This window comes from Chaetodon auriga, chromosome 16, assembly GCF_051107435.1.
Source record: "Chaetodon auriga isolate fChaAug3 chromosome 16, fChaAug3.hap1, whole genome shotgun sequence".
Classification (NCBI taxonomy): Eukaryota; Metazoa; Chordata; class Actinopteri; order Chaetodontiformes; family Chaetodontidae; genus Chaetodon; species Chaetodon auriga.
The window spans coordinates 5,748,783-5,764,075 of record NC_135089.1 but is presented as its reverse complement, the minus strand read 5'-3'; the positions used below and the strand labels follow the sequence as shown (position 1 = coordinate 5,764,075).

General features: G+C 44.9%; 1 protein-coding gene across 2 annotated transcripts in view; it reads left to right on the top strand.

Annotated features, from left to right (window-relative positions):
• Positions 1–2,962: 2,962 nt before the first annotated feature.
• stat5a (signal transducer and activator of transcription 5a) overlaps positions 2,963–15,293 on the top strand; it is a 45,380-nt gene continuing 33,049 nt past the window's right edge. For both annotated transcript variants that reach the window (XM_076751610.1, XM_076751608.1), the window contains exon 1: positions 2,963–3,096. The gene's annotated coding sequence lies outside the window, so the exon portion shown is untranslated. The remainder of the gene's footprint in view (positions 3,097–15,293) is intronic.

Here is a 15,293-nt window from a genome sequence, read left to right as displayed (position 1 = left end):
CTCTGTCAGCTGGGTCAGAAATGATCTAATTTTAAAGTTATGTGCAAAAGAGCAAACTTCACACCTAACATTGTCTGTTTCTCATTTCTGTAACATTAAGTGATTTATATATCGATTCATGTGCAGTCAGAATACACTGCTTTTCCTGTTTGAATGGACAGCCGGTCCTGCGTGTTGCAGATATAAAGCAGAAGACGTAGATGAAGAGTAAAGAGCAGATATCAGATCACTGAGACATCGCTGTCTCTGATGCAGTCTGGATGCTGCGATGCTGCCAAACGAGCAGTGACAACTTGAAGTTTTTGAGTTCTCGCAGATGAAGAAAGAGACATTAGTCTTCTGATCTGGCCAAAGGAAATCCAAAACGGCTTTTATTTGAGTTCATTCTGCTGGTAAAAGGCAGATAACATCGCCTTTATAGGGACTGGGAGGACCAGAATCAGGAGAGAGTTCACTGGAAATGTGCTGAGATGCATTATTGTAGAAGGGAAACAGCAGAGCATGAACAAAGAGGAACTCAAAGATTTAAGACAAGCAGTAAAGCAATATGTGATAAATAATATGCAAGCAATAAACTCAGGACTTCTGCTGGTCTGGCACTTCCTGCTGGGGGGGGGATAAGGTGTGATGCAGCTGCACTGTAGAATAAAAAAGAAGATGAGCATGTTGGTGGGATGTATCATTGCTGCTTTTGTGAAGGGCAGCACCAGCGATGACTTTTGACAATTCCTTTCAGAGAAGTTGCAGTTTGAATGTAAAGATATACATCAAATGTACAGTAAGAGATGATCCGTCATCTCACTTCCCTGTTTTCATTTCTCTTTCTGCCTCTGATGACTGATCTCTCAACACAGACTCGCTGGACTTCCCTGACTGGAAACCCCGTGTTTGCCTGTTTGAAGCTCCACTACATCTTCTGCTCTCACGCTGGTGCGATCAGCCGGACCGTTTTTGGATCCCCACGGGTCCTTTGACAGCTGAGACGAAGCAGCTAAACAAACAGAGGCAATGAGGAAGCAGTTTGTGCATCACTCGGCCGCTGCCGCACTCATGTGTGGCTTGGTTGTGTGTGTGATAGGAAATGAACGCGGGCTGGTTTGGGGGGGGGGGGTGCGCACAGCTATTACCGTCAACAGCTGCTGATTCAGCTGTGTGAGGAACCAACTGTCGCCCTTCAGCTCCACAAACCCACAGCTGATCAATCAGAAGGATCGATGATGCTCCAAGAGGCTGCAGTGCGTGTGTGTGTGTGTGTGCGTGTGTGCGTGCTGAGAGAGAAGCTGCTGATATAAACGATACCTTTTTGACATGTGGATGTGGGAAAATGATGTCATTTATTTGCGGCATGACGGGACTTTTCAGATCAGTTAGTCAGCAGCAACATTGAGAACAAACGCTGGACTTTTACACGCAGACTCGCCGCAACAGGACGAGTTTTGAGCGACTCATCATCATTTTCCTGCAGAGGAAAACGCTCTCAGCTGCACTTATCTGACAGATGGCTTTCATACGTTGCAGATAATGTTTTTCCACTGAAATGAGACGGTATGATTAACTGGTTAGTTTCCCAATAAGATTTTAGAATTAGCCACATTGAAACAGTGCTTACACACGAACACATGAATATTCATTTTAATGTAAGAGTCCACGCATCACATGAAAGGGGTCATATGTCACAGTGTGTACTTTTATTACTCAACTAAACTTTAGTGGGCAGCTTTTGGTGCCTCTTTGTAGCTCCGAGGTGACAGAAATACAACAAACCAAGATTAACATCTCTTCTTGAGCAGTTAACAAACGTTCCTCGTGTCTGTGTGTTTTATTTGGTCTCGAGCAGCAACATGTGGCTCTTTTATACGCTGCATGTGCCTCCGGCGCACATTATCCTTTAATTAATTTTGGCAGGTTTATCTTTAGTCCCTGCCGCCTCGTCCACGTCTCTCCCTCTGCGTGTGTGTGTGTGTAAGTGTGTGTGTGTGTGTGTGTGAATTAATCTATCTAAAGGGAGTTTACACACATGGTGTGTAAACCCAGCTATGTCACAAACGCACATTTCCTCCCTGTGTGAGGTTTTTGTTTGTTTTTTTTTAAGACTTGCAATTCTTCGTTCACATGAACATCAGTCACACGACAGATGATACACGACACTTTCTATTTCAAACCAACTCAAACCCCCACCCCCACCCCCAGCGCGGACACAGGAGGCGGGGGTCCACCGTGAAACACCTCCATCCAACGTCTGGATTCAGCTCACTTTTGTACCAGACGGCGTCGCTCTCCTCCAGACTGAGGGCTGCTGATTCGGGCGCGACGCACCGAGTTGGATCGCAGATTTGCTCACCAGTAGATTAGACTTAATCTAATCAAGCGGTCCGCTTCTGACCATGTGCAGAACAGCTTTGATCACAGCGAGTCAGAGAAAAGTGAGTTTAATGACCTGCGCCACGGTCAGTTTAATTAATTGAATTACTTAATGAATTAATCTACAAGCAGTGTCTTCTTTTATTATTGTTCATCTTGTGATTTAGCTTTATTCTATATTCTTAATTAAGTTATTTTTTTATTTATATATGTTTGATAATTTGTATGGTGCTGCAGAAAATTAAGTCCCTCAAAATCAAAACAAGTACAGATGATATTGGTCATATCAGACAATGTGCGCAGATCTTATACGAATTTAAAAAAAAACAAAACTGAAATAATATAAAATATTTTTCTAACAACACGACAAATGATGGTATCTTTCATGTGTCTCTGTTGTTATTGTCACCTCTTTGCTTGAAAGAAGCGTTTGTCCAAATCGGCAAGACAGAAATCAGCAGAAACTGTTGAACCCTCGCAGACATTCATGAACCACCGGAAGTGGGCGGTTTGTCAGAGAGAGAGAGAGAGAGAGAGAGAGAGAGAGAGAGAGAGAGAGAGAGAGAGAGAGAGAGAGAGAGAGAGAGCAGTGAACTGTGAAGCGAACTGTTGGAAACTAGGCGACTCACTCACTGACAGACAGACTGAGAGATTGTTGTCGGAGGTCGCTCACGTCGCTGCCGCCTCTGCGCGCATTTTATGAGAACGCACAGCAGCCGGAGTCGCTCCGCGGAGGTGAGTCTGACACTTTGACGCCTTTTCCACAGCGTGTTTTCGTCCGAAGGGCTTGAGCGTCCTCGTCTCGTCCCACTGACTGTCCCCGTTGCGAAACAACACTGACAGCGCTTTGTAAACAAACGGCGAGCGCGGCACCGCTCGTCCGTCTGCGGACGCGGCACACGGACAACTTAGACGCGTGAAATAACATTTCTGCTGGGTTTGTTTCTGCGGTAGTTTTCATCTTGTTCGCGCCGCTGAATCAACAGGCAGGTCTCCCGTTTTCGAGAATAACCTCCGCGGACTGACAGCGTGGCTCTGGTGCCAGTGAGTTGACTGTCACCTTGTCGCATGTGACTGCTGTCATGATACTATGAGGACAGGCTTAGATCCACGTTTCTAAACTGGAGGCGAAGTTTTTTTGTGAAGGGGCAAAGCCTACTTCCAGCCCCGCACGACACCAGTGTAACCTACACGAGGCATGAAGTCTCAGCCGGGGTGAAATAAGACCACGAAGATAACCCGCGGCAGCACACACACACACACACACACACACACACACACACACACACACACACACACACTTTTCACAGGCTTTGGCTGAAATGAGCCTTATACAGCGCTGATAATGGTGTAATGGTGGTGCTTCAATAGGCTGACAGGTGAAAGCCTGCCTGAGCTTTTGTTCATGACTGTCTTTGGTTCAGCGCTGACATCCTGCTGCATTCAAGTGCAGTCTGGAGCTGCATTGATCGAGCATTTCCACCTTGTGGAAATTGCTTTTACTTCTCATGGAAGACAGAAATCATTTGCCTGGGCTCAGCATGCAGAGACACAAGTTCATGACGCTGATGCATGACTGTAGTTTAAACTACCCAGCAGGTTATTAGTTTCACAAAAAACAAATAGGCTACTGCTTATATTATATATGGGTACTTCTACTTAGTGGGACCGATGAAGTTTTATTCAATGGTATGTTGCAATTACCAGATATCTTAATATCTTAATAATATGACACAGTTTAGGTGATATGAGTATTTCTCAGAAACAAAGGTTAAAAACTACCATAAAGTGCAGTACGGTCACTTAGTATTAACAGTATAATCGGATCATAAATACAGAAGCAGTCCCTGTGGCAATATTTCAGATTTCCATAAACCAAATTACAAAAAGACCACTATAATCTCCCTACTAGAGCGCCCGTAGGAACAGTCGCAGCCTTTATAGTCATCTTACGCAGTGTGGCTTGAGAAGAAGAAGAAATGGCTTTCTCTGGAGAAACTTGGGCTTGTAGGCTCCTATAAATGCCAGCTCTGTTCATGCGCCCATTGTTATGTTTTCACAAGTAAGTTTGGTTAGCCGGGTCCAGGTCTTTGCTGTTCATTTTAGCTCTCCTAAGTGTGCACTGCTGTAAAACAGGGGCGTCATTGTTTTGTTTTCCCACATTGACCTGTTGATGTGTGGGCTGGAAAGGAAAAGGATGGTTCATAAAGGTCAACGCAGAGCTGACTGTCAGAGCTGTAACGCATGACTGAATCAATCAATTCTGAATCAAGACCCCGGTGTTTGTGCTTACAAGCAGAATTGAAATGTCAGTGGTGCTTTGGTGTCTCTGCGTCATTTCCAAGAATACTCTGTGCTGCGTATGTGTGTGTATTTGCATGCGGATGAACTCACCTGCAGTAAATCACCTTCCCGACACACATCCCTTGATATTGTTGCAGGCTGAGTTGCTCCAATAAGACTTTGTGTGTTTTCCTTTGGACAAACCCGAAAAACGTCTCCTGGAGTCCTGCAGTCAAGCCGCCATTGACTTTGGCTCCCAGTAATTGGGAATGTTGTGATAATGTCCTGATAATGTCCCTCCTGAAGCTGCAGCTCGAGGCCGAGCTCTATGACTGCTCTCTGGGTCCTTCCTCAGCAATGGGAACGGTTAGTTTGTCGACTCCTTCCTGGTTGGATTTGAAAACCAGTTTTGATAGTTGATTGATCATTTTGTTGCTTATGGTTACTGGATTTCTCTGTTTTATACCTTTGCGAATTTTATACCTTTTTAGCAAAGCAGTTTCATCATCTTGGGCTCTGAGAAGTTGCAGCTGGGATTTTTGACATTTTGTAGACTGATGTTCAGCTTCTTAGTGAATGATTCAAGGCTCTTCCTCCTTGTCAGAACCCTTTTTATCTTCTCTAGTGTTCATCATTTCTGCACATCTGCTCTCTCAGTCAATAAACTATTTCAGTCAAGCTGCAATCTGCAGGAAATAATGGTCAATGCCTTTTTGCATTTAACCCTGTTGGCAAGCACTGTGTTACCCTGCATGCTCCCTCGGTCTCTGCAGGGAGGGTTTTCCCAGGTTTCTGTGAAAACGAGGGTGTTTTTGGGTTGGCGAGGGAACATGGCATGCTGGTCAGGCATGAATTGGCTGGCACACTGTGTCCCTGACAGAAAGACCCAGATGCAGGAGTAGCAGCAGCAGGGGAAACAGGGGAGCCCAGTGTTTCACTGTGCCATGTGCTCCCAGCATGGCATGTCCTTAAGCTTGCCTGTGCTTCTCACTTTTTGGCTCCCCGCTGCCAGACAAGTGTAGAGTTCAGCAAGGCTGCAAAGGCCAATGACAAGATTTGAGTACTATAAGTGTGTGTGGTTTGGGGGGGGGGGGGGGTTAGTTGGGAAGGAAAGCACAGGAGACATGTTCTCATCATTGACATCATGAGTAGCTGGAAGTGAGCCGATTAGAGCAGTGGTTTTGATCTGACTGAGCCATGAGTCAAAGGTGTCCGAATCACTTATGCACTAATGACTGTGCCGAGCATGGGGCTTCTCGTGGGTCTGAACAGAGGCGGAGAGGAAGGACACATGAAAGATAAAAGGAATTGGATGAATTTCCTTTGCTTGTGATCCAATCCTTGGGTGAAAATGTCACATGAATAATGTAACGTAAAGTGTGGAAGACAAACAGGGGGATGAGGGGGGATTCAGAGTGAAAGAGAAAGGGAAACACGTTCAAAGGGAAGTGATAAGGAAGCATGTGGTGACATGTACCCTAACCTCCTCCCCCTTTCAGTTGGGCTAACGCTAATCCACTGGTCACGTGACCATGAGCTTTTAGCCTGGTCTAGGCCAGGAGCACTCTGATCCATCTGTCGAATAGCGTTGCTGATTGTTGGCATCCACAGCGTGAACTCCTGTCCCATGATCACTGCGCCACACAAGACTCAAATTTGATTGCTATAAGCTATGTACTTCTGCAGGGTTCAATCAGCAGTTTCATTTCCTCTCAGCGTCACTGTCTTTCCCTTTATTCTCCTTAAATCTCTCTCTTTGTCTAACTTTCACTGAAATCCTCCACAGTCAGTGCAGTGGGTAAGAGGGAGGAGGATGACAGTCAACCCTTCCAGACCCTGAGAAGCATGATAAGGCCTTGGGTTTTTATCTCAGTGACACAACAACAATTTATAGCCAAAACACTCCACGGCAAGTTTGCATTGTGAAGGAAGTCACAAACCAGGAGAGGAAATATAAGCTTGAATTCCCATCAGAGCAGCTAAGGCTGCTTCCCTTTCTGTTACTGCAAATTTAAAGTTGTGTAAAGAGACAGAGGTCAGCCCAGAATAGGCTTAGAATGGATATACTGTATTCGGTCTGGAGTAATCATTTTCTCTTCTTTGCACAATACCCCCGTGCAAGCCTAAACACACAGGAGCAAAACGCTGTTGCAACTTGCTGCCGTGGCACCACAGCAGCGGCCCATAAGGCTCTCAGTAGCACACTTTCTTTCATGTCTGCAGGCCACTTTGCATTGATCACATGCAGATATGAATAATCTGCATATCTTGTCGATTCAAAATCTGCATTCACAAGCTCACTCTGTTGTTAAGTGTGCGGCAAATTATGTCGCAAGTCTTGAACAATGTCTCTCATCCTGCAGCTTGATCCAAGTTGTTACTTCAGTAAGGACACACGCCCAGCTGAGGGTCGGCAGCTCCGAGGTTAGCGAAAGCCACCGGCTTCCCTGGTGCATTTAGGGACTCTGTGTGAGAAAGGAGAGGTTGTTTTCCTCCTTTCTCCAAAACAAGCTTCAGTGCAAAGAATCTTAACCCGAGAAGCGGCACACAACTGTGGCTGTGCCTTGTGTTTGTCATTCGGTGAGTTATTGATCTGTGATGTTGTTCATAATGGTGCTGTAAAATTAAACCACACAACCTCTTTTGTGTTTTATTCAGGCCTCGGGTCCTGAGTCGTGCTTGATCTGCCATGCATGAATTATGGGAACCAATGGTTTAATCTACGCCCTCAAGTAAATTATATCATGTGAAGTCTAGAGTTTTAAAAAGAGGTAAAGGCACTTTGTTAAGTACGGGCCGTTTGCAGGACATATCGTCAATGATAAATAGTGCAGTCGGTATTAGTGAATTACTTCAACTGCTTCTTGTATCATGATAGTTGAAGTTGGAGGACAAATTCTTCTCATATTTATGCTTCAGTTGTAGTGATACATCCCTTTGTGGTGCCAGTGTTTTCACTAAATCTCCGTTTTGCAAAGTGTTAGCCGTTTATTTTTTCTTTTCACACCCACACTCTTCACGCTGTGAGTTGTGACCTTACGTAGCCTGACCTGCTGGCCTACTTCTGAAAGCAGGAGTGACCAGGAAGCTGTATTAAGCGCACTGCCATCTGACAGCATGTGTCTGTTGGAGAGGGACATCTGCAGTAACACTGTGATATTAACCAAATTTGAAGAAAAAAAAAGGTCTCAGGCTTAGTAGCTGGGGAAAAAAACCACACTGCACTTGTCCTTAAATGCTCCCTCTAAGCCAAGCTCTAGAAATGGAGTAAGGAATGCGATGTGTTTGCAACATCACACAATGTAAAGAAGTTTGCAGAGCTTTTATTTTAAGCACAGGGATAATGTTATTTGAAGTTATGTACGGAGCAAGCTGTGTATTTGGTGATATATTGATACGATCTGACTTGGATTTGCTGATAAACACCAGTGGATGAATAATCTTGTATGTTTTTCGTACCATGGTGTAAACACATCAGTGTTGGCAGACTTTATTAATCTTGTGCTACGGATTTGAAAATGGCACCTTTAGGCTCAATTCTTTGCATTGTTTGTAGTGTGGGATTTTTCAGTCCTCTGCTGTCACCTAAGCAATGCCCCTCACCTTTTGTTGTGGTGACATGAACTATCAGTGTGATGGTTCACCTTTCAGGTCATGTGCTGACTGTTTCAGGTCATCTGGACTTGGTGAAGGTATAAATTGCTTTGAGGCAGTGAAGTGTAGCTTTGTTTTGCCCTCCTCAGCCTCGCCTTGCTGTTCACACCCCAACCCTTGTCCCTCACTTCAGTCAATCCTGATACGCAGTGGAACCTGAGGCTGAGGTAAGTGCATCTGCCACGTCAGGTGTAAAGGGAACAGCCAGGTGAAAAAGCCTCTTCTGAACATGCTGTTGAGAGCAATCAATAGCAAATAATGATCATCTTTGCATCTTTGTGTTTTGCACTTTTCGCAGCGGTGGCATTACTGCTGTGCATGGTCCACAGGTAGGGAGGGTCTCTCATCAACTGGCTGGCAAATTATGGTCAGATACAGGAAAGCGGCATCACTGAGATAAGGAATCCAGTGATTTATTCTCCATCTGTTTGACTCTTCTGCTCACCATTCCAGGTTAGTTGGACTTAGTGAAACTATTTTTGCTTAGTCCAATATATATAATATTTGTAACTTTTCACTTTGAGGCAGAAGGTGGAGCCTGATCCTGCCCTCCTCATCTTCAGACAGTTCATTTTCACACCGCAACACTTGTCACTTTAATGAGGTGTTCATGTTGTTACCCAGTGTAACCTGAGGATGAGGTAACTGCATCCACAATCACAAGTAAAGAACAAGCGGACAGGAGAGAATTCACAAAAATGCCAGGTCTCTATGCCGTTGAACATAGTTTTATACCACTTTGTTTTGGCTTTTTGCCTTTGATAGTGCAGCTGGAAAGAGACAGGAAAGGGGACAGGAAGTGAGGATGGCATGCAGCAAAGGGCCTCTGAGCTAAGGACAGTCTTAGTAGATGAGCCGCAAGAGCTCCAACTCAGCTAATCACAGTTCAGGTAAGAAAAAAGGGATACTCCAAGACTCATCAGGTGGAGTTAAGGCAGTTCACTGGGCCAGACTGGCCGGTAGAATCAGACAAACAGTTTATGAGATCAGAGGAACAGGTAGTGGCAGCCAACAGGAATGGCTTGAATGCATATGGCAACATAGATAACGAACAATCTGGCAAATTAAGTGGAAAACTGAGGAGCCGTGCGGGCAGGTCATAAACTCATAAACAATGCCTAGTGGGCAGGTGTGTTCTTCTGAGGACCTGAAGGTGAGGCTAAACTAATAGCACTCTTCCTCGCAGTTTCATAATGTTGAATATTTAGAGGTTCATTGGCAGGACAATCGCCTAAAGTAGCCAACTAAGTAATGAATAACAGTACTGCGCTCAGGCAGGGGGCGGTACAGAATGAGCTCTAATGTTTTTGATTAGTTAATAGTAAATATAACATGATGTGCATTTTCCCTGTGGTTTACTGCATATTTAAACTGTACAAACAGTGGAATTTATGCCTTATTTTTATGCAGTGGCTTTTTTTTAAGTGCGATAAGGTATTCAGCAGTGGCTGATGACCTCTTGGCATGTCAAATGGCAAATACAGCTGTGTCACATGATCATTCCTCAAGAGCCAGACAATCTCTGGCCTTCTGAATTGATTTTTGACAGCTCTTAAACAGCCTGACAACCATACATCAGCCAATTTTGCTTTTTCACTTAAACACATGGCGTAAACAAATATTTCTGATACGGATCACTTCAAGCTTGTTATGAAAGAACGATGACCAAGATACGTGCCGTACAGAACATTTTACAGTTGAAGAATGAGCTTATCGGTGCTCCCTGGCTTTGTCCGTTACAGACTGGCATACATGTAGACCAAGACGCTTTAGCGATAAGCTAAAATCGTGTAATAATGTCCGCTGTGCTGGTGTGGCATTCAGGTTCTGGTTTCTCAAATGCAGCCTTATTTAGCTTGAATTTCTCTGCAGCACATTTTGAATGTGAGGCACAAGAGAAAGAATATGCAGATGATGCGACTTCAGGTTCACAGACGCACAAACTAACGCTGATTGATGTGCGTCCTATTTATTGTCATTTTAATGTGGGAACGACACACCGGAGCTTCAACGTACTCAAAGTAGATGTAAACTCAGCGCTGCCTTTTTTTAGAAGCACCAGCTCTGTTAGAGACACTTGCTTTAATTGAGCAGGATGAGAGGCAGTTGCCGCTGCTTCCACAGCCCTGTTCAAGCCTATTACAGGCTTACAGCAAATGAGACAGATTGGAAAACCAATAGATAGCTCACTAACAAATAAAAACCTATGTTTGCAGGGAGATAGTGGATAAAAACAGATGGAGACTCGAAACAGAAAACACGTCAACTCATGCATCGACACGGGTGGCAGACAGAAAGCCACACGCTCATATGCACCCAGGAGGGACAACATAAACAATTCAGCTCTGTTGTTTGTGCTGCTGTTATTCATGACCCTTGTTTGAATGGATCCGTGTGCATGTGTGTGTGTGTATGTGACATGTATGCGTCTGTTTTGTTCGGCTAGATTTAGGTCATGGATGTTCCCTTGTGTCTGGGGAACAAGCTAACATCTGCGTAAGATTACTGTAAAGAGTATCTGATTAAAAAATGATTATGATGACATATCAGGGGAAACAAAATCTGAATTATTCATGTGTATGTCTCATCTATATTTGGTTGTATGTTGGATTAAAGTGTGGTGGATTAGAGTGGAAATAGGCCTGAGTGATCAAACATGAATACTGTCGTCCCTTATTTCTCTGCGTTGTTATTTGTGTGTGTGTGTGTGTGTGTGTGTGTGTGTGTGTGTGTGTGTGTGTGTGTGTGTGTGTGTGACTTTTGCTGCATTTTTTGCCCTTTTTTGCACATGTGCACCTCACAATCTTTCAGAAACCGACACCATAGGGTGATAAATGCTCTCCATCTGTCTCTGCCTTGCTTGTAGAGGCAGTGGTGCAATATAATGTAAAGGCAGTGTTTGGATTTGTGGAGCTGTTGTCCCGTATTGATCCTGTGAGCTCATCTGTGCCCACGGCAGCGTCTGCCTAACAAGGCTCTCAGATGAGCACTGCACGATATCTCCAGCCGCCCTGCCACTCCCACAACAACACAACAAAACTCTTTTTATTTGCTTTCTTTGGCAGCAAATAGAGCTTGTGTAATTTTAAACAGTCCAACATTCAGTGTATGGTGGAGGGTATGTGACCTTGCCAATGTCGGGCGTTAATTTGACAAAGATAAATATTCACTTCCCTTTTTTGTGTTTGTTTTTGTGCCTTCTTCCATGCTGTGTGTGTGTCTCAGTGCAAATGTGTGCATGAGACTGTTTAGTGTTTAGTTTCAGTCTCTACACTGAAGCATATTGCTGTTAACATACAGGTCAGAGAGAGATCTATGATGAAGTCAAGGGTCTCAGTCGTAACATCAGTGTAAGCTTGTTGTTTATGACGGCCGTTTAATCTTCACCTATACATTCAAAGAAACATCAGGGATTCCAATCTGCCCGGCATCTTTGACTTTTAGTCCCATCTGTTGCTGTCTACCCCTATGAGGCGTTTGGCCATGTGAGTCGATCACATGCGCTGTTAAATATACACTGAGAGAGAAGCGGGGGGGGGGGGGGGGGGGGGGGGGGGGGGCACTGGACGAGACATTGTGCGTGTGTTGTGTAAATACATTGTGTAGCATCACTATGGCTCACGGTGTGTGGCATTATCATCAAATCTCATTAAACGCATTTTCCATTCTCACATGATCTGCTATCCCTGCTCTTTTGTTTCGCACAGCGCTAACCACGAGGCAGCATGTGTATAGAATTGTGAGTTATAAATAGACAGCCTAGCACTGAAAGGTTTGTACTGTTCTCGTCTAAATTCCCTTTTTAGTGTGAGATTGGCTGCTTTGAACTGTGGAACATGTGCTGTATCCGTGTTTAATGAGATGCAAACTAAAGTGCTGACAAAAGTCCCCTAATGTAAATGGAAGACCTGTTTAGATGAGCCACAGAAATGGCCTCAACTTCACTGGTTAGTCATACTGGACAATAAGAGGAAAATGAAGCTTCGTTTGCAGTGCCTCTGAAAATATGCGTTGTCTGTAAATGCAAGGTCTATTCTCTTTGCTCTCCCCTGGCTGCAGATGATTTAATGTCCTCATTTCTCCTCTGTTCATGGCCGTACATGCACTTAGGAAGGATGCATTGAAGAGGCATTCAAGTTTAAGATAATTTTCTCTAAGCGTTACCTGACCTTGAGTCCACCAGAGCAAGCGAATGAGGAAATACCTCATCCAGGAAAAGCAGGGGAATGAGGGTGAGGGGGGTGGCTGTGGCACTCAGTGTTACTTCAGTGTCCATGCTCAGCTTATCCAGATTATCCCTGTGCCACTACCATAATCACTCAGACGCTACCATGCATACAGCACCATAAGGTTGATGCCTTTGTTTTCCTTGTTTAATGTGGCAGAGATGAAAGCTCTGTTTGAGAGGGACAGTCCTCCGGCCATAAGCAAGCAGCAATGCGGCAACAGAATGACGTTTGGATTATTGGTTGATCGGTTGATCAAGAATGGCCTTCTTATGGCAAAATATGGTGGGCCCCTTTAGCTGTTGCACTACCACAGCTCGCTCCTTTTCTCTCTCTGCCAGCCAACTAGCGCTGCATGTGCCCAATGGCTCAAGTTAGCAATAAGCTAAATCAAGATAAACATGAAAACCAAATCAAAGCACCTGTCAGCACATGGCCAATATTATCTGTAATATAATTAGTTAATTAACAATGTCTGAACCTTACCAGTAGTAAAATGTGTTCAGCAAACTCTGACATTGGTATGTGACAACTGGCTTTGCCTGGTCTTAGAGAGCAGCCAAGAATATTCATATCATATTTTGGCATCCACGAAGCAGAGGGGTAACAAAGATAGAGGGCTTTGCATGCGCTCATAGAACTAGCGCTGTTCAATCCAGGGAGTCGTGTTTCTCACATTACTTCCTGGCAAGCTGGTGCTTACTGATCACCACTGAGGGGGCGGTCCCATATTTACCAGCCTTTAAAGCTCCAAAACATGCACGACTGCTCCAGGATTAGTACCTGGGATCTTGCCCTGTTCCCTGAGACAGGGATCCCCTAAAATTGGAGGACTGACTAAAGTGATGGCTGGCTCACATCTGAGCACTGTCAAGCACTTCAAGGATGTCTATTAGCTGCTTCTGACTATCACCAAGGCAGCAAGTGTGTTGAAACACTTCTACATGACGAGGCTGCTCTGGCAAGTCAGGAACAACCACAGGGGGCTGTCAGCGTTTCACTGTGTGGCACACAGGTCTGCTCCCAAACCCAAACCAAGCTCAGACTTGTCTGGTGGGTGTCTGCTAATGGTCATGATGTTGAAGCTGGCGTTTTGAATCCTGGGGATGTGGAGGAAGATTCTCTGCAGTCTTCAATAATGCGTAGGACCAGACTCCTCACAACGTGTTGATGGAAGGGCCTGGATGCTGCATGCATGTTAATGCTCCATGGTTCCCTTCAGAGCTCACACTGTGTTTGCTACTATTGTCGAACAAGTGTTGCAGCTTCAACTCAATCCTCATACATAAACACATGAAACTGCAAGGAATGCCTGCATTAGTTTGCTAATGTTTGTGCTCCTGCTTTCTGCTCTTTCACTGGTCGGGAGAACTCTGTCCTAGGTCACTGGCTGAGTTTAGGATCAAGCTTTAAGTAAAGGTAAAGAGAAATAAATCCAGGCTTTGGGTGCCCGGAGGATCAAGACCGTTTGAAAGCAGAAGTAACTGCTTGAGTGATGTGCTTGAGAGCTAATCATTAGGCAAAAATAGGAATTTAGACCAATGAACGAATCCTAGGTACAGTAGGATTTGATATTCTTAAATTTAAGAGTTATCTTTAAGTTCATAATCCCCTGCTGTGAGCAAATGAATGCGCACTGTTAATGGTCGAACCTAGTCCTGTCTGTCATGAAGCGGTGCTGCTGCTGTCGTCGCTCTGGGGCCTCAGCGGTGAAGGTGGAGTTGACCTTTACAGAAAGCACTGAGCTTGCCATGAAGGGAGGGGAGACACGGTAAGGGGAGCAACAGTGCAAGGGGGTTGGGTCCAGAGCTCTGGTGACTGGGTTAGATACCGTGTGTGAGAAAATGCAGCTATCTGACCTCTGACACACGACATGCTGGGAAGATCAAAGGGCAGAGCTTTCAAAAGCTGCCTGCACTGGTGTTTACAAGAGCAGTGATAAAGGGAAGGAGAGAAGGAGTGCTAAAGGGAAATAGAGAGACTTGAACTTAGAGAAGCAGCAAGGTGGGTTTGAATATAAAGCAGCAGTGCAGACAGCAGTGCTCTTTTATTCAGAGGTGACTGATGTTGCTGGACCAGTTTGAAGATGTTGAAACAATACATAACCACTATTTGTCTTTCCAGCCTCCGTCCCCCCTGCCACACACACACACACACACACACACACACACACACACACACGCACGCACACGTAGACCTCATAGACACGTACCCTCTCCTTGATTTTTACAGCATGATGTGCCTCTCAGAGCAAGCATAGAGGTCACAGCCATTGAGTCTGCATGACTGAGAGGGGAAAGAGCACGAGTCCTTGAGATAAGGGTTGATAGAGTTAGGACGTTCAAGCACAAATGAATTAGGAAGAGAATTTCTCTGGCTGATTTTGTTAAAGTTAGGCTCATCAACGTAATCACATGTAAATGTCAAATGATTGGCTCTGGTAAACAAATTTAGCTGCACACCCTTTATTCCAGCTGATGAAAAGCATTGATTCGATGGCCTGAATCCTCCTTATGGATGTGAGCTCACGCAGTGCGTGGTCGTCTCCTCCCAAGTCCTCACGCAGTGGGAAGGCTGAGTCCACACCAGCTGGGGGTTTGCTGCAAGATCCTCTTACTATACATCTCCAGGGCAGTGACTGGAAGTTACTCACAGGTTGGGCTCTCTGACAGACATAGAAATGTTATTTAAAAAAGCAGAAATGTAAGAAAAGGTCTCCAAGGTTAAAGGTGGAAAGGAGCTACCATGTCAGCATTAGAGAGAATGGTC